This window comes from Trachypithecus francoisi, unplaced genomic scaffold, assembly GCF_009764315.1.
Source record: "Trachypithecus francoisi isolate TF-2019V2 unplaced genomic scaffold, Tfra_2.0 Contig01461, whole genome shotgun sequence".
Lineage (NCBI taxonomy): Eukaryota > Metazoa > Chordata > Mammalia > Primates > Cercopithecidae > Trachypithecus > Trachypithecus francoisi.
This window is the reverse complement of record NW_022681433.1, coordinates 8,879,869-8,900,401: the sequence shown is the minus strand read 5'-3', so window position 1 is coordinate 8,900,401 and position 20,533 is coordinate 8,879,869. Positions and strand designations below refer to the sequence as shown.

The window sequence follows — 20,533 nt, the reverse complement described above, 5'->3', positions numbered from 1 at the left end:
CAAGTTGGTTGTCAGTTCTGTATCTGGATTTATTTCTAAAAATAGTATCCTGAGAAAACACAGCCCAAGGACAAAGAACAACTCCAAAATTACAGGAGGACCAACAACACTTGAATCTTTTTTCCCTTTTAAAAGAATCACGAACACAGGAAATGAGCTTTAGCCTTTATTTTTGCCTTGTCTTGAGAGATATTCAATAAGGAACTGAAAATGAAGTACGCTTCAAACTTTAAAGGCAATGATGAAATGGAAAGAAGAGGGTCCTTCAAAACTATAGAAGCAACTTCAACCAGACTAATACTATTTCAAAGAGATGGGCCGTAATAGCATCGATTGCTCCATGTTTTGTTCATTCCATCTACAGTACATCAACAGGCTTTTTCCAAAAGTGTATGGACAAAATACTTGAGTTGAGATCTGTAGCCTGAGCCTAGATGGTATCTATATGTTGTCATGGTAACTCACAGGGCGCCATCTTTAAAAGCATTGAACTCAGGAAAAACACACACTGAGAAATTTCAGCTCTAAAAGCTATTTCCCAAAATTATCTGTTATCCTATATACCTTTGTCTGCTTAGAGCCTTGCTGTAATTTTTGTTTTCATTCCAATGCTCAAGAAACACTGAAACAAGTGAAAAAATTGCTTGAAGTCCTTTATTAGAGAATTTCCATGATAAGTTTTATGCTAGCTTTTAAACTGATGAACATTGCTCCTCTACCCCACAAATGTTTTTTCCTTTATACTGACTTTTTATTTTATTTTGTTTTATTTTTTTGAGACCGAGTCTCGCTCTGTCACCCAGGCTGCGGTGCAGTGGCGCGATCTCGACTCACTGCAAGCTCTGCCTCCCAGGTTCACGCCATTCTCCTGCCTCAGCCTCCCGAGTAGCTGGGACTATAGGCACCCGCCACCATGCCCGGCAATTTTTTTTTTTTCGTATTTTTGGTAGAGACAGGTTTCACTGTGTTAGCCAAGATGGTCTCCATCTCCTGACCTTGTGATCTGCCCGCCTCAGCCTCCCAAAGTGCTGGCATTACAGGCATGAGCCACTGCACCCAGCCCTATACTGACTTTTTTAATGTAAACATTCCCCTTTTATCCATAGACACAATTTTTATTCTTATTCTCTTTATATTGGTCTATAGCCGATGTTAAGGTGAAGGGCTTCTCCCTTACTTTGAAACTCCAAGATCCGGCTGTCAATCCATGTGCCAATATTTTGGAGAAATAATGACCTTCCCTCCTCCCTTGTAGCACTTATTTTTGCATGTCAGTCATGTAGGACTTAGAAAATTAAATCCTGGATCTTCCTTCACCTTCTCATTAGCATCCGCTCCCCTCCAGCTGTATCATAAACTATTGGAAGACAGTGAGGGTGCCTTAGGACTTTTCCTAGCTCTAGAATCGGCAGTATTCTACACAGGGGCACAATAAACATTTGATGACATAGAACCCAAATTTAAAGATAAATGGACTTTGGAAATTATCAAATCTACCCCATTTTTGTAAATGAAGAAAGAGAAACAAGGAGAGATAAAGTATCCAGCCCAGGGCCATGTCCAATTCAAAACAGTATTTTGAGGTCAGCAAAGAGGATGTCAGTCCCTTTTCTGCTGGTAGTACCTGGCAAAGAAGTAAAACAGAGATTCTGCATTCACAAAACAAAGTAGCTAATAGCCATTCCTGGTTTACATACCACATTAGATAGGTTGTTGTTTTGAGGTTCAAATTAACCAATATGCTGTACCTGAGTGTGTTAAATATCATGCAAATATAAAGTATTATTAACAGGAAGGGTTTTTTTTTTTTTTTTAAAGTCCATGGGAAAAGCTGAATGGAAAAAATAAAAGAAATAAAAAATGTATTGGTAATAGTGAACATTATCTTGTTTTGACTTACAGGCAATATCATACCAGAAAAATGGCTGCATTTGGAAAATGAATAGCTAGAGAAAATTCTAATGAATAAGCCCAAGGCCTCCAGAAATGAGGATGAAAATAACCAGCATAAGGTAATGGCTAATCAGAAATCTAGCCTAGACACAAGGTATTACAGTTCAGATTCTCTTCCTTCTCTGAATTTCTTCGTAGTTAAGCTTTCATGGGAAACTCTGGTTGGGGAGAGTCCGTGTGTGTATGTGCTAGGAAGATCCTTGTGTTCCATCAGTTCATCTGTGTCTGCAGCAGAGGCAATGGAAGGAAATGACCAAAGGGAGAGCAATACAGGCAATTAGGGATGAACCTAATACAATATGCACGGTGACTACATTGATTTGTGTGTATGTGTGTGTGTGATTTAAATTCCTGATACAGTTATTAAAAAGGAAATTGACTAATAACAGCTTATAGGTATTCAAGACCCTCACAAATTACAAAGTTTACATTTTTCCAGTGAATACTCTCTACACGGTTCAGAGGTTAGAACAGATGTTCTCATTCCTATTTACTGATGAGCCTTGGACTAGTCAGCTGATTTGTACAAAGTTAAATGCCAGGGAGCTCTGATTCCAAATTCAGGGCCTAGAGATTTTAGAGGAAGGTTATGCTTTGCTTTACTTTTGTGGACTGCTTTTAAGACGATGTCACTTACCCGAAGGCTGTTTCATGAAGAATGGGCAGATGTAAGAAAGGAAATAAAATAGCTATGTTATAACCAGGCAATAGGAGTGGCTGAATGGCTTTTTGGCTTGAAATGATAATTGGATCAAAGGAACAATACCATATGTGTCTTCTATTACCTTAAAAAATCATACCTAATTGGTGAGAGTTTCTGCAAAGGAGATGAAAGAAGAAAGAAAGAAAGAAAGAGAGAGAGAGAGAGAGAGACAGAGAGAGAGAGAGAAAGAAAGAAGAAAGAAGAAAGAAAGAAAGAGAGAGAGAGAGAGAAATGAAAACATATCATGTTTCAGCACCATAGCCCTGTACTAAAGCATTATCTTCTTTAATCCTCAAAACAAAACTATTAGGTGAATATGATAAGTTCCTCTTATTAATGAAGAAATGGAAACTTCAAGTAGTTAAATTCATCGCAGATTGAGACTTCAGCCAGATATTGTCTGCCTACAAAGGCTATGTTTTAGTTGTTTTAATGCTGAACATATATTGTCCCCTGGTAGGAAGCAGAGAGGTAAACAATGAACATCTTAACAGATCAAGAAGCTGAGAATGTTCAAGGGGCACATTACTACTTCACAGTGGGGAAGAAAAAACAGTCCTCATTCCAGAATGGCCTTCAGATAAGAGAAATGAAGGTTCATTCTAAGACCCCCAGCCTTTGTCCCTGCCTGCATTGATACAGAGGGGTCTTTTCAATGGCCAACTTGCAAACAATGGGATATTTCAGGTAGTAGACAAAAAGCCTGGGATTCAGTGGGGTTTCCTGTGTTGGCATGGCTGGCTAAGAGTCTGGATCTGGAAAAGGAGTTTTAATCCGATTCTACAGGGGACAGATACTCTTGGTGTATCCATGCTTCTTGAGACTACATCTCTCCTCAGAAGATCTGACTCATACAACTAACTGCCTCCATGAACTCTTCACACACATGTATCAAAGGAATCTCAACAATGTCATGTCCAAAATCAATTCCATGACCTTCTCGAAAGACCTGATCCTCTTCCCGTGTTCCCCTTCTCAATGAATGGAAGTACATCGTTCCATAGTCACAAGCCAGAGATGCAGAATTCATAACTGGTAACTTATTTTTCCTCACTCATGTCAAATGCATCATCGAGGCCATTTTTCTTCTTCTTTCTCTGCACCACAACCCTCTTGATCCAAGCAATCTCCATCTCCCAACCTAGACTGTGGCCTTCTCAATGTTCTACCTATATCCGTTCTCAAAGCCAAGGAAGGTCAAGTGATACCTCAGCTTAAAGCTCTTCCTCCACTGTCCATTGCTCTCTGTAAAATGCATAACTGCTTCATGAGGTGTAAAAGGCCCTACTTTGTCACTACCTTCTCCCAACACAAACCTTCAACCTCATCTGCACCATGCCACGTGGGTCTCTCCATTTGCCTCCTACCCCTTAAGCTTCTATCTCATGGATTTTCCACAAGCTATTTCTTCTACAAAGATGATCTTCTCTCCCTCCTATGACTTGTCAACACCTAGTTATTCTTCAGATCTCAATAGTCCCTTCCCTGACTTCCTTAGCTAAATCAAATACCCTTATTACGAGCTTTCTTAACACTGTGTAGCTATTTTCCAGTCCCAATTAAATACAGGAATACCTCTGAGATACTGCAGTTCAGTTCCAGATAACTGAAATAAAGCAAGTATTATAATAAAGTGAGTCACACACATTTTTTGGTTTTCTAGTGCATGTAAGAGTTGTGTTTACACTATTCTGTAGTCTACAAAGTGTGCAATAGCGTTATGACTAACAAAACACAATTTACATATAATTTTAAAAGACTTCATTGCTTAAAAATGCTAACAATAGTCTAAGCCTTTAGTAAGGGTTTGGTTTTGTTTTGTTTTTTGCTTGTAGAGGATCTTGCCTCAATTTTGATGGCTACTGATGGATCAGTGTGGTAGGTGCCGAAGGCTGAGGTGGCCATGGCTAATTCTTAAAATAAGGCAACAGTGAAGTTGGCTATATCGATTGACTCTTGCTTTCATTAAAAATTTCTCTGTAGTATGTGATGCTGTTTGATAGCATTTTACCCACAGTAGAAATTCTTTCAAGGTTAGTCAGTCTTTTCTAGCTCTGCTGCTGCTTTATCAGTTAAATTTATAGTCATATTCAAAATCCTTTATTGTCATTTTAACAATGTTCATGGCATCATCACCAGGAGTAGATTTCATTTTAAGAAACCACTTTTTTCGCTCTTCCATAGAGGCAATTCTTCATCCATTAAAGTTTTATTGTGAGATTGTGGTCATTCAGTCACAACTTCAAGCTCCACTTCTAATTCTATTTCTCTTGCAATTTCCACCACATCTGTAGTTACTCCATAATTCTTCCAGTAGAAGGCTGTTTCATCCACATTGAAAATCTGTTGTATAGTGTAACCATCATCATCAACTATCTTGACTAAATGCTCTAGATAATGTGCTGCAGCTTCTCCATCAACTCTTGCTGCTTCACCTTGCACTTTTTTGGTTTGGAGACGGCTTCTTTCCATAAACCTCATGAGCCAACCTCTGCTGGTTTCAGACTTCTCTTTTGTAGCCTCTTCACCTTTATCAGCCTTCAAAGAATTGAAGAGAGTCAAACCCTTGCTCTAGATTAGGCTTTGGCTTAAATGAATGTTGTGGCTGGTTTGATCGTCTGTCTAGACCACTAAAACTTTCTTCACATCAGCAATAAAGCTGCTTCACTTTTTTTATAATCCATATTTCATAGGAGTGGCACTTTTAATTTCCTCTGCATTCACAACTTAGCTGTTTGGTGCAAGTGTCCTAGCTTTTTGCCAATCTTGGGCTCAACATGCCTTTCTCACTAAGTTTAGTAAGTTTTCACTTTTGATTTAAGGTGAGATACTTGAAACTCTTCCTTTCACTGGAAGACCTAGAGATCATTTTAAGGTTGTTAACTGACCTAATGTTAATATGATTGTCTCAGGGAATAGGGAGGTCTGAGGTGAGAAAGAGAGATGAGAGAATGACTGGTCAGTGGATGAGCCTGAACATACACATTTATTAATTTCACTATCTTACATGAGTTCAGTTTCTGGCACCCCAAAACAATTACAATAATAACATCAAAGAGCACTATACACAGATCACCATAACAAATATAATAATAATGAAAAAGTTTGAAATACTGTGAGAATTACCAAAATGTGACACAGAGACACAAAGGGAGTACATGCTGTGGAAAAATGACACCAATCAACTTGCTCAATGCACAACTGCCACAAATCTTCAATTTGTAAAAGATTTCATATCTGCAAAGTGCAACAAAAATGAAGTACAACAAAACAAGGGTGTGCTTGTATTTATGTGTGTGTCCATTAGGTCAACATCTGTCTCCCCAACTAACTGATAAGCTACATGATGGTAGAGTCTGTGTCAACAGTGCTCACCATTGTAACCCAAACATCTATTTGGTCCCTGGCCTAATGGGTGCTTGATAAATATTTCTTTAATATCTAACTAACTATCAACCAACCAACTGAATGACTGAGTGAATGAATGAATGAATGAAAGAAAGCATCCTGTTCATTGATGTGTTAATTTTCTGTGTCTTGCTAGAATTCTAAAATATTAGAATCTTTATGTGGAGGCAAGCCTTGACTCAAGTCCTTCCTCACCACTCATCTTCTCATTGAGACCTACCCCTAACCATACTATTTAATGCTGCAGTCTCTTCATACCCCACCCACAAGCACTCCCTAAGACCCATATCTACCTCTATTTTTTTCATTTGCCCCACCTCATAACACACTAGAGAACTGCTTATTTATCATTGTTCTAACTATGCTTTCTTAGTTTCCATATTTGTCTATTTGGCTTCCAGTCACAGATCCAATTGTATTTACCATATTTTCTTATTTTCCATATTCTTGATGCTGTGGCATTTGCAGCCTTGCTAATTGGGGAAAGACTGTGCCTACCAGGGCTAATCGATTTTTAGAAATAGCAAAGGGCTCTCCATATCCTGCCTAGGTAAACCAGCCATTCCAAATTCCTAACAATCTCCTTCATCAAACTCACACACCAATCCAAAATTCTCCTTGCTCTAAATCACCATGTACCAAACAATAAGGAAGAAACTCTTTGCCCCAAAACTCACCAGAATTATTTGGACTAACCAATCCTAAAGCAACTCTACATTCCAGAATGTCTTGCCTTTCTCACAAAAAACACAATAAAAACAGTAACTTTGCCACTCCTTTCTGCCTCCTGCTCCACACTAGTGCTTCCCAATGTGGCCCTTCATGGTGTGACATGCACTCTCCTCTTGGAAAATGTAATTTTTAAAAAAATCTTTGGAGACAGAGTTACAGTCTGTCAGCCAGGTTGGAGTAGAGTGATGTGAACACAGCTCACTGTAACCTCGACCTCTTGGGCTCAAGCAATTGTCCTGCCTCAGCCTGCTATATAGCTGGAGCTACAAGTATCCATCATCTTGTGAAACTAATGTTTTGTTTTTAAATATTTTCTTGTAGAGATGGGGGTCTTGTCCAGGCTGTTCTCAAACTCCTGGGCTTAAGCCATCCTTCCGTCTTGGCCTCCAAAAGTGCTGACATAAAAGGTGTCAGCCACCATACCTGGACATAAATTCTTATTTCAATGGCTTTAGCCTCTCCACATCATCATTCAGTCACCTTTATGTGTTAAAATACCATAAAATCCTACAGGTACAATTGAGGTAATCACATTATTGTTTATCCCCTGATGTCTTCCCATCCATCCACTATCAATGGAAAATAAACTTCATAAAGGCAGGGACCCATATTTTGTTTTATTCCACTTCTGGGTACCTAGAGCAGTGCCTGGTATGTAGAACTTTAATAAATACAAGTTGAGTGAATGAATAAGTGTTCCTGGTCTCAATTCTGGCACACTATCATTTCAGACCTTGAGATTCCCCTGAGATAGACATTTTCTTACACTCCATCATATCTCTAGGCCCTCTCTCACTATTTGGCATTTGGTTAAAAGCTCAGTGATTGTTTGGTCTGATTTTGTCTAAGTTTTGCTGGTCCCTAGAGCTCTCAGGCTAGCCCCTTGAGTTCTTGGGCTACCAAAAGCTTCTGTTCTCAGTGGCAAGGACTCCTATTTTTTGCATCTTTTAAGGGATTCCCCAATCACAGAGTATATAATGCATGACCAATGGAGAGCTGGGGACCTGGGTCCATTACCTTCCCTCCATCCCTAACTACGAGTGCCCGTGAGCAAGTAAATTGATCATTGTGGAAGCATTCAGTATTATTTTCACGAGTGTGAAGTGTGGAGAAGACAGATACACAGCCTTTAATGTCTTCAATATGGATTACATTAGGACTCAACTACATGGCTTCTCAAGATCTCTGTGAAGTTTATGAGTTCACAGTCCATCTTATAGTCACTAAACATGATTTCAGCTTTTCAGTCTCATTACTATTCCCAGTTATCCTTCTGAATGATAAGGCAGAGTTCAGTACTTAATCTTTACCTTTGCGGGCTGTAGACATATGGCAAGCTGCGCAAAATTCATTATTTAGATGACATTGATTGAACTTCCATTTACAGTTACTATGTTCTTAAAATATGTTTTAGAGCCAAAATTTTGTAAGTTCACTTTCTTCTCATGTGTGTAAATTTGGTCTTAGGATTTCTCATTTTTTTTTTGAGTCTAAGAAGATTTTTCTCTCATAATTGTAACTGGCATTATGGAGCACTACGTGTCTTATCTTAGGTATCCTTTACAATAGCTAAGTCTAATTTTATGAATGAAGAATCAGAGCAGTTAAGTCATTTGCCCTGGGTTACACAGCTAGAAAACAATAAGATGGGTTCAAATCAAGGTAGTTTGTCTACATAGACTGTACCTAGCTACTTAGCTACACTGCCTTAGTGGGTTGATTGAACTCATTAACTTAATTCTTACTGACTTGACCCCATTCTCTTCCTAATTGTATATTTCACAAATACTTTATGACACATGCTAAACTCTCTTGAGCCATATATTTTTGCTAGGGGAGTTTAATCATCATGCATTAGAAATAAAAGTATGCAAAGGCTAAGGTGACCCTGAGGAAGTCAATGACAACAATAGGGTTAAAACTCACAGCCTTGGTTGTTCAGTTTTCTTATCAGTCCTTTGAGACTTCACACATTCTACCTGATTTTTCAATTTCATGGGAGTCGTCGGGAGCTGAAGGCAATGAAGGCATCATCAGGCTTCACTCCTGGGTAAAGGTAGCAGCTTAGATGGCAAATTACTTTATAGACATTTTAGTACAGGTAGCAGCAGGCATGTTGGAAAATTCTAAGCCCTGCCTGTTAGTATGCAGAAACGCCATCAGCTGCCGAAATCATTTGCTAATAAACCAGGTCTTCATTATGTCCCAATTGCCCAAAGTCTGTTTGCCTTGTCAGACACAGGTTTTTAAAAGCAGTTCAGTCTTGAGCCACTTTCGGTAACACGGATTTCTCCCTCCCTATTTATTTTCAGTCCTACTTTCTGGTGTAACTCTTTTTTTCAATATATTTGAAAACACTTTATTTTTGCCTTAATCTTTGTGGCTCTTTTTAGCACAGTCAGCAGTTTTGCAACCTTCTCTCTTTCCTCTGGGCTCCAAGAGTTTGTTGTTTGCACTTCCACAGATGATTGGCAGAGTGGTTTTTTTTACAATCTTGAAATCTAATTGAATATTTCTTGCTTCAAAATTTACTTCTCAGAGGAACACTAGATAGCTGGATCTCTACAATTGCCCTTTTTATTAATCTTCTGACTGCATCTATACCATAATATAGTTAAATATTCAAATGTGCAAACCAAAATATGTGGAACTAAATTAATTGAAATAAAATATTTTCAGAAAATAGGAAAATGTGGAAGAAAATTTTCTGCCACCAAAAGTTAATACCTTTCAACTTCAGATCAACAAAAGCATCATCATAATCTCACTAACACATGTTTGGGGTCACACATATTTCACTTCTCATTCCAATAAACTTCCTAAGTGTACAGAAATAAAAAATTATCAAAAAGTTTTTTAAAAAAAGGACAGGAAATGTTTTGGTATTCTGATATTTCATCCTGATCCAAGCAAATAGGAAAAGAAATAATTTTCCATTTAGATTTCAAATTGGATATGACTATGAACAATCACTATTTCTAAAACTGATGACCACTGATAGCTAAGATTTTATTTGTTTTCAAGCATATGTTGAAGTTTCATCTTTTAGTCTTTAATTCAATTATGATTCACCCCAGATTTTAACAGTCTCTTCTTTTAAAAATAACTGAGCATAAACCCTCATAATTTGATGCCACATATTTTATTCAGCTGAAAGACATAGCACCCTCTTCCAGGACAGTTTGCATTATAAATAAGGAACTAAGGACTAAAAATGGAAAGGATCAGACTGCATTATTCTGGTTTAGGTATTTACTACTTTTTTTATATCAATAGTAAGTATTTGGAGTCGTTTTAAATATCAGTACACATGTTGCTGCTAAATCCAGAATAAGGGTGCATAGAAATGATCCTAGAAAATTATTCTTCCCATTTAATTTAATGTGTTTATTTAATCAACCACCTCTGTGAAAAACAGTCTGTTTCATCCAGTGGTGGATAGAAACATTGCTGAACTATTGCCAGAGGAATCTTTCAGAACGAAGTCAGGTCTTGTTACTACACTTCTCAAATACTCCAGTGGCTTTGAGTTTCATTCAAGGATGAAAATCAAAGATGAAGAAACTAAGGTTTGTGGAAATTGACCTTGAAAACAAGGTCAAAGTCAGAAACCAACATGCTGAAATGGCTCTGTTACACCAGGTCTCCTCCCATGGTCTTACAGAACTTGCGTGTCTTGACTCCTTCTTAAACCTCAGTCTCTACTATTCCAGCCTTCATCTTTCAGCCACGCCAGCCTTCCTGTCTTTCCTCAGAAATGTCAGGCAGGCTCCTGCCTTAACACCTTGGTATTTCTTTTGTCTCTGCTTGAAATGCTATTTCCTCAGATTCCACATGGCTGGATCTCCTACATCTGTCTCTCTCCACCAAATGCCAGGAAAAGCATTCCTGAATGCCCAGTATGAAATAGCATCCCTCATCCCAGCAGCTCCCTGTCTGCTTTACCCTACCTTTTTCCCTACATAGCATTTATCACCAGCTCATACAGCACATATTTGCTTTCTGTAGCTATCCACTGGAAGGTAAGCTCAGTGAGAACTTGACTACTGGACTTGCCATTGTATCCCCAGGACCCTGAGGAGTGCCAGGCATAAAAAAAGTGCCCAATAAATATTTGCTAAATTCATAAATACAGTTATCCTCCCTACTCCAACTGTATTACTCTGTTTTCACGCTGCTGATAAAGACATACTGGGCTATTTACAAAAGAAAGGTTTAATGGGCTCACAGTTCCATGTGGCTGGGGAGGCCTCACAATCACGGTGGAAGGCTGAAGGCACGTCTCACATGGTGGCAGACAAGGGAAGACAATGAGAGCCAAGTGAAAGGGGTTTCCACTTATAGAACCATCAGATCTCACGAGACATATTCACTACCATGAGAACAAGATGAGGAAACTGCCCCCATGATTCAATTATCTCCCACTGGGTCCCTCCCACAACACAGGGGAATTATGGGAGCTACAATTCAAGATGAGATTTGGGTGGGGACACAGTCAAACCATATCACCCACCAACTCAAATAAATTATGAAGCCAAGTACATGTAAGTAAAATGAGCATTAGATACCAAATGAAGCGGAATGACAGAGAAGTGTTGGGTGTGGGCTCAGTGTGAAACTAGGCAAGTTCAACGTTAGAAATTGAAATGCCGAAAGAGCTCCCACGTGTCAGTGGTGTGGTTCATGTTAGATTACTGCCTGATAAATGGGGTCAGGAGAGGAGGCCAGATGCACAAGGCCTTTAAAACTCCCTCCCTCTGTCCAGTGACTGATGGTCAAGATGCTTGCAGCGGCACTCGCTGCTGTCTGAGGCAGCCATAATTTCAAGCATGTTAGACATTTGCAATGGAAATTCTAGAAGGGCCTGAATGAATTTATGCCAATCAGAAGACATCCATTTTTAAGATATTGCAACGGAAGGAGACTTCTCTAGGCATCCTGCTCAGAAAAAATCTTCCAAAAGGCCTTTATAGAACTCTAAAAAGTCAACGTGTGGAAGGACTAGCATTCAGGTAGCTCTCTAGAGCTTGGGCTCCAAGGGAAAAAGGAACAGCCAGAAATGCAACTAGCCCATTCAGCCTCTGTGGGAAATCAGAAAAAGGCATCTATTCTTCCTGGGAACATGTAGTACTGTGTCCCGGTACTCACTTGGTCCCTTGTCCACTCACCCTTACACAGAGGGCAATTATGGGTGTGGCCCTAGGAATAGCAGGGATGTTTCAGAACAAATTGAATTTACTGCCGGCACTGGCTATTTCCATAACTCATGGAGGTACCCACTGCCTCCAAGGCTACAGCTTTCTGAGTTCCCAACCATAATAAAAAACTCTAAGACAGACAGGTCCTTCTTCCCCAGGTCCTTCTACACCGCTTGGATGGCTCATCAGTGGACACTTAGCCAAATAGGGTGGAGCTTAAGATCTTCGCTTCCACTCTGAGTTGCTCTCACCTGTCCCCAAGGTTCTTCTCACATTTATCAAGAAGTTTCTACACAAACCAAAGCCACAGGAGCATCACGATTAAAAGCACTACTGGGAAGTCAGACAGGGGTGGATCTGAGTCCCACGTTGGCTCATGTCATTGAGCAAATCTCTTAATTTCCATCAGCTTCAATTTCTTCATCTTTCAAGTAGGAATAGTAAGAGTGACTCAGAAGATAAAGTTTAAATTATAAAATGTACTTATAGAGTAGCTGGAAGATGATATAAATTATTATTATTGTCTATTTACTATTGTTATAAGTATTAGTATAATTCACTAAAATTCATACTCGGACTCTAAATCCAATAAAGTTCCTGATCTTTGCTCTGAAAAATGGTAATTCCTCTATAGTGAATATTTATTTATATTCCAGGTGTAATTTGCATAGGCTTGCAGTAAAATTTACCTTATAACATTTTATATGTGTTTATTATATGAATATATTAGGTTAGTGCAAAAGTAATTGCTGTTTTTGCCATTGAAGGTAACGACATAAACCACAATTACTTTCGCACCAACCTAATTATATAAATGTTGTCAATGCATACAGTTTTCTGATATTAATATAGATTTATCAACTTCCTTTTAATTTAGTAATCTTTTCCCACTTTCTTCCAACTTCTCTGAGCTGTTTTCTTTTACAAGTATGTGTCTTTAAATAAGCCTACCCTAGATTTTTGAAATCCAATCTGAAAATCTCTACTTTTAATTGCAAATGTAAGCCATCTGTACTCATTTTATTTAAAAATTGTGATTGAGATTTATTTCTATCATCTTATTTAGTGTTTGCAATTTACCATGTATTTTTTCTTTTTTCCTTTTTTTCTACCTTCTATTAATTATTGGGTTTTCCTTAATCATTTTTTTGCCCTTTACTGGATTGGAAATCATATAATCTATTTATTAAAGGTTACCTTTAAACTTTTAGTTTGCATACTTGACCTAACAAAGTCTTAATTTGATGATTATCTCCCTCTCCTTCCAGAACACACTTTTTCCTACCATCTTACACATTATCTGTGTCCATATTTTAATTCACTGTACTTTTTTGTCCCATAGTCAATGCTTATTTATATATGCCTATCTTTGCCAATTTCTTGGCTCACAATTGTTTCTTGTCCAGGAATCATTTCACTGGATTCAGTTTTCTTTTTTATGAAGTTCATCTTGTAGTAGTTCACTCCTGGGTCTCATGGCATTAAAGCTCAAGCCCTTTGTTGTGGGGACCAAAACCATCAGCCAGAGTAGCTGCAGCATCACCTCATGAGTTCACAGTTATGGTTTTCAGTCCATCTTTGATCTTGGCAATTAGAGCATTTCTTTCTTTCTTGTAAGCTCAGCTATGCATTAAAAAAAAAGTTTGCTGTGTCACATTTTGCATTTCAAGGAGTCCGTTTTGAGGTGATCAGATGTCAGCAATCATACACAGAGCATATATTAGGAAACACACTGTGTTCTAGCCATTAGAGACGTAAAAATGGAAATGAAGCAGTTTGTCCCTCAAGAAACTTATGATCTAACAGAGATAGTTATGAATCAGACATATGTAATAAATTTTTTAGGTGTTGTAGATGCTAGAGTTATCAGATCCTACCCTAGATTAAGCGCTTTAAGAATAAAGAGCTCTTTAAGAATATAGTGCCATAATTATCTTTCCATCTCTAGCATGTAGGGTAGCGCTAGCAGATAGAAAGTATTCACTGAATGTTTGTTGCCTGAAGGTATGAATGAATTATAGAAATCAAACATACTTGCACTGTTCCTCATTCTCAATTTTTAATTCATAAAATGTAAGATGGTGGTTGTTTTCTAATTACAACTGAATTTGTATAAACATTTGATTTGAAGATGTTTAATTTTATTGTACTAATAATAATAGAAAAAAAATTAAATTCTTACTTTGTATCAGGCATTGCTCTCAGAGCTCTCCAAGCACGAACTAGCTTGAAATTCACAATAACTATTTACAATGGAGACTTTTGTGGCCTGGGTTACATATTAGAAGCTATATTAGGAACTCACTTAAATTGATCTGACTAGAGCTTCTGTTATTTGCTACTATGTATATATCCATCTGCCAGTCTGCAGTTCCAAGGTAATTTTCAACTACACATTATCCTTTACTTTTACAGTTATCATCTATGTTTGTAGAATTTAGCTCATTTACAACCTGACCACTGTCTTAGTGATTGATCTATTACTATTGGTCAAGAAGGCTCACTTCATTCCAATCACTACACACCATGCTGATTTTACTGCTGCTGTGCTATTCTTAAAACACATAGCTAGAACACACATCTGTGACCCATCTCTTATCCATGGCAGCTTTCCCCAGCCACCTTCCAGGTAGGAGTGGTACAACCTAACTAAAAGTAACCCCGCAAGTGCTTATACATAATCCAATTAATAACAATCTACGATTGTTCTAGGATCTAGCCAGCAACCAACATCTAGTATACTGCTTGGTAGAATTTGCTTTCCAAGAGTTGGACCAATGTCAGCCAATACATTTTCCTGTCACCTTTGCTATTTCCCATGAGTTCTCAAAAACAAATTCATAGTAGTTGTAAAACTACATCTGAAATTATTTCAGTATCCAAATATGTTATATCTCAGTAGCCCAAAATATTAAAATTATTGCAGGAATATAGATGTTATTTTACTGCCTTAACCTTAAATATCTTTTATTTATTTATTTACTTATTTTTAGGATGGGGTCTCGCTCTCTCAGGCTGGAGGGCAGTGGCACAATCACAGCTCAGCCTTCAGAGTAGCTGGGACTCCAGGTGGACACCACCATGCTTGGCTAAAGTTTGTATTTTTGTAGAGAAGGGGTCTTGCCATGTTGCACAGGCTGGCCTTGGCCTCCCAAAGTGCTAGGATTACAGGCATGAGCCACTGCACCCAGCCAGGTACCCTTTGTTGATCACTGTTCAAGGTTTTTTCTAGTTTGAATGTGGATTCTTTGGCAGGGAAAACGTAAACAAAACAGGAGTTGAACAGTTTCACAAGGCATGACCTGTGTTTTCCATCCTCAGAGTACCTAGTGCTTCACTCAAATATTTATCCAGTATTAACTACGTTTCAGGCACCGTTCCAGCCACAGATATAATTGTACACAAAAGAGACAAAATATCTAGACTTAATGGTAGCTACAATACGGTGTTGCATGACATGAACAATTTTTTCCTTACTCTGAACTCACTCTGTCTTTAGAGGACCCAGCAAACTGTTCCTGCTTTTTTCCATCTTCTCCGTCACATACATGACATCACCAACACCATCACATACACACACAGACATGCACGGCCCTCAGGCCACACCAGATTACGTGGCTGCGGATCCAACCCTGCATTTGCCTGCCCCTCCTTTACTGTGAGTGTCACCTCTACCTGGAAAGGTCTTCAACCTCCAAGTCCCACAGTAATTTAAAACCTATCATCATCTTATCTCTATGCCATCTTTGTTCATTCTAACACAAATACATGTATTCATTTCACACTCTCTCATTATAATTTAGATTATACCATTTATAATCTACTTTGGATTGTGGTTACTTATATAGAGAGACACACCCTTATTAGATTGTGAGAAACAATCAAAATCCAGGGTTAACAAACTCTTCCCTTTTACACCTGCGAATTCCATACAGTACCGAAATAGCAGTATGCATCAAATAATTCTCAATAATGCTTGGTAACGTGAATGATTATGCCACTTTCTCTGTTGTATAACTTAATTTCTATTTATTCATTCAGTTATCTATTCATTTATTCAAAAAGTCACTTAGTTAGTGCCTACTAGATGCCAATCATTCTCTCAAGGAATTGAGGATACATGAGTAAATAAAACAATCACATTTTTTCTGAGTTTTGGAATTATTTAAGTTAGAGTTTATGAATAATCACTTGTCTGCAAGAATTGATAAGATACCGAGGCACATTGCTAAAGAAAGTGACAGAGTTTCTTACGGTGGCTGTTAAGGGCAGTCGACTTTCTGTCTTGAGGTATCCAAATAAATTCTTCCCTGGAGACAGGGGGATGAAGAGTTTTAGCTCACAATGTTCCCTTGAGGTCTTTAGTTTTATGAATCAATATGCATGAGGACAAATAACCAAGTAAGTCTATTCTTCTCCTCCTTCGTTATTCATTCCAACAATGAAGCCAGAGAGAGGCAGCTATAAAAATCATTAGCAGTGGGCATTGTAGTAGGTGTAAGAATTCCATCAGCCCTTTAGCCCTCCTCTAAAGTAATCTATTTTTCCAGGAGCTGAAAGAGTTTAACAACCTAGAAAGGTCAATTCTCTAAAATATCTCAACAATATCTGGGTTGCTAGCATTTTGTGAGAAGAGGAGATACAAGGTAATTTTGTAAGAAGAAAAAAATGTCTTGAATAACAGAAAACTCAAATTAGCTTTTTATCCCCTCCAGAATGGTAGTTTGCGAATGTCAGAAAACTTGACCAAAATGTAAATGTATGAAACAGAACACAGGAAAATCTGCAATCATAAAACGATCACTCCTAAAAAGAAAAAAAAAAAAAAAGACAAGTAGAGAAAGAGAAAGAGGTAGTTGGTTTTGTTTCTACAAAATAGAACCTTTAATGCTCGTAGCATATTTCCTTTCAAATATTTGGTTCTAAAATATCATAAAGTTGAAAAGAGACTGAATTATCAAATTAAAGGACACAACATTGAAGATACGCTTCAGGCAACAGAAACTACGTCCGTATGCCCCGTGTGGTCATCTCCTCCCCTCCTCTTCCTCGTGCCACCTCCACTCTCTGGCCTCTTCCAGCCCCCATGCCGGGATGCCTGGAAGAGGGGCCCCAGAGAGAACCTCCCTTAAATTGACCTGGCCGCTGGCAAAAATCCCAGTCCGAGGGTTGCACTATTCATAATTCTCATGTACTCTCCCTAGAGCCCTAATGTTATTTTCCAACAGAGTGACTTCAAATAGCCTTTGTTTCAGCTTTGCTGAAGTCAGGAATTAGTTGCCCCCCGACCATTGCTTTACTGAGATGCCTAAGTGAAAAGTGGAAGAAAATTCCCTTTCTATTATTTTTTCTCAAGAGAATTTTGGAAGTCACTTCCTGGCCAGGAAAAGAAATTCAAGCACGAGTAAGATAACTTTGTCACTGAGTAGCTAAAGGATGAATGGCACAGTCTGGGAAACTTTAGAGTATCCAGGATTCCAGGAAGACCTGTTCCTTCCCATGATGCTTAAGGATCTCTTCCCTGCTCCATTGGAGACACGCTGTTGGAATGTGGAAAAGCCTCTCCATTTCCAAGACAGGAACAGACTGTCATTCTCCCAGAAGGTAACACAACCTCGAGCAGCTGGAAGGTTATAGATATTCCAGAACAGAGAACAGAATATTCCACTCAAGTTTCTGCTTTATCTGAGCCCTTGGCAGTCAGCCCAGACATGAAAGAAATGTCACTGTGCTGGGCCGAAGCAAGGAACTCCGTCAAAAAGGATTATGGGAAAAAATGAGCTATGGGGGAGAGATTGTGTACAGGACTTCTGGCTGAATGAGAAACTAGGCCCATTCTGAAATGAGAGCAGCTGCCATTCGATGGAAGCCCTCAGGCCTTCATTTATTTTAATAAGATTCTAGTGGAGGCTTGCCTTAGTCTTGGGTTGGTTTATCATTTATGATAAGCCATCCTGCACCACAAACTCAAACATATCCCTTCAGATTCATTGACATTTGGGGAGTGTGATTTTATCCTCCCTTCACTTAACATACACTTTTTGATGGCTTACAGTGTGACAGGCACTATTCCAGATTCTGAACTTCAGCTTTGAAACCAGAGAGACAAGGACCTGTCTTCCACGGAGCTTCACACGCTAGCATGTGGCCTTGTTGGGGACGGGTGGTGGAGGAGTGGGAAAGGGATGTAGAAAATGAACAAAGAAAAAAGATATTCATGAGGTAATTTTTTAAGAGCTCAGATTATTCTTTTGTTTTTATTTGTTTTTAGTTTCATTTCAGGTTCAGAGGATACCTATGCAGGTTTCTTACATGGATATACTGTGTAATAGTGAGTTTGGGTTAGTGTTATAAGGTAATTTCTTATCTTTTTTTCTTCAACAAAGAAAATACACAAAGAAAATGCCACAGATTGACTGGAATAAGGATGACGTTTTTGTTATTCTTTTTCTTTTTATTTTTTTAGAACTGGTGTTGCTGAGGAGATGATCACTGAACTTGGATGTCGATCAAAGCCAACAGATACGGGGTCAGGGGCTATGATGGAAGCTACACAAAGCAGAATATCTAAAATGGAACTAAAACTTGGGATTAAAATATGAACAAAATACAGACTTACGAAAATAACATATATGTATATCAGAGGAAGATACGTTTTATCAAAATATCATATGTGTACATTTTTCAGATAAAATAAATATTGTTCCATAGTTCACTTTTCTTAGCCTTTTTAGCTTAAAGATGTCATAAGGAGAGACTAGTCAATAAATTAGAAGTCCTAACATCTGACCTTGCTCATGCCAGTGTATGGCCTACAAGACTAAACTCCCAGGGACTAGGGGAGATACTGGTCACATGATTCAAAATTTCAATTAGGCAGGAGGAATAAGTTCAAGACATCAATCAGGTATCCTGGTGGCTATTGTTAACAATAATATATTACATACTTAAGAACTGCTATGAGAGTATATTTTAAGTGTTCTTACCAAAAAATAGTAAGTATGTGAGGTGAAGATAAGTTAATTAGCTTGATTAAGCCATTCCACAATGTATACACAAATCAAAACATCAAGTTATATACCATAAATATACACAATTTTCATCAATTTAAAAAATTAATTACTATTTGAAAAGCCTAGAGAATTCCCAGAAGTCAACAGATATTTTATGAAGGCACAAGAGCAACCTTTGTCCTTAAGAAGTTCACGTTTTTGTTCACTGTATCACAAAACCAACACCATCAAAGGCAAGATGTAACAGCCACAGCAGTATATAAACAAAGTTTCCTGAAAGCATCAGAATACAGTGATTTATTGCAGAAGAATAGACTAAGTCATTAAAAAAAAAAGATATCTACTGCGGTAATATCTAAAGCCCATGGTAAATGATGTCTTTGAGAATTGCACATCTGTTGTTCTGGCAAAAAATTAGGAGACCTGAAAATAATATCTCTAAATTGTTCATTTTTTAGCTTAATTAACCAACTGGCTTAAAAGTCCAATTTCAATCCATAATGGAGGGACTGAATTGGATAACATCTAAAGTCCCTTTTGATGCTTTAATTCAAAAAGTATTTCTATTTTTAAAAGTTCTATTTTGACATTTAAAGATGGGTTTAAAAATTTCATGTATGAAAGAAACAAAATGCAAATGATAAAATTAATTTTTGTCATGGATACTATTTTATTTATTGGATATATGTATAGAAGAAAATTATTAAGATATAACTTTAGTTTGTTTCTGGTGTATCTGAGAAGAGAAAATAAACAGCACACATGCAAAAGTTTATAAGACAACACCGTCTTGAGTCAGTGACAAAAGGAGTGAGACACATTAATGTTCACTGAAATTTTTTAAATTGTGAACCATGAGTCACTAGCTGTGAAGTTTAATCAAAAGCAGTTTACACAGTTAATTAGACACCAATTTAAAGTGCTGCATAGTATTCACTGTGCTGCACAGCAAAAGGCATACATAACCACATAAATGACTGTTAAGTAACCACATAAATGACCGTTCTCTGTATTTTTATATAACCAAATAAAACTTTAATCAATTTTTTCCTCTAAATACTGAGTTTTTCAACATCTATAATCAGTGTTGACAATTCCCCTGATAAAGTGTAAGCTCAGTCTTGCAGGCACCCCAAAAACTCACATGCTGTATAACAAGGTTTGGATGGTATTCTCCAGCATTAAGGAACTCTCTTCTTCTGGCTGCTGCTTTCTTCACCACAACCTTAAAATGCAGCTTGCTTGCCATGGGAAACTGTAAGTCCAATGAAACCTCTTTTCCTTCCCAGTCTTGGGTATGTCTTTATCAGCAGCATGAAAATGAACTTATACATTATTCTCTCCCTCCTCCCACCTTCCACTTTCAATAGGTCCCAGTGTATGTTGTTACCCTCTATGAGTTTGTGTGTTCTCATCATTTAGCTCCCACGTGTAAGTGAGAACACATGGTATTTGGTTTTCTGTTCCAGGGTTAGTTTGCTAAGGATAACAGCTTCCAGCTCCATCTATGTCCCTGCAAAGGAAAT

General features: G+C 38.0%; 1 long non-coding RNA gene across 1 annotated transcript in view; it reads left to right on the top strand.

The window, feature by feature from the left end:
• The window catches only part of LOC117097533, a 73,004-nt gene extending 54,021 nt beyond the window's left edge, over positions 1 to 18,983 (top strand). Inside the window, exons 2-4 of the long non-coding RNA XR_004442979.1 lie at positions 1,903 to 2,012; positions 18,277 to 18,349; positions 18,461 to 18,983. This is a non-coding gene — a long non-coding RNA (uncharacterized LOC117097533). The remainder of the gene's footprint in view (positions 1 to 1,902; positions 2,013 to 18,276; positions 18,350 to 18,460) is intronic.
• Positions 18,984 to 20,533: the final 1,550 nt, after the last annotated feature.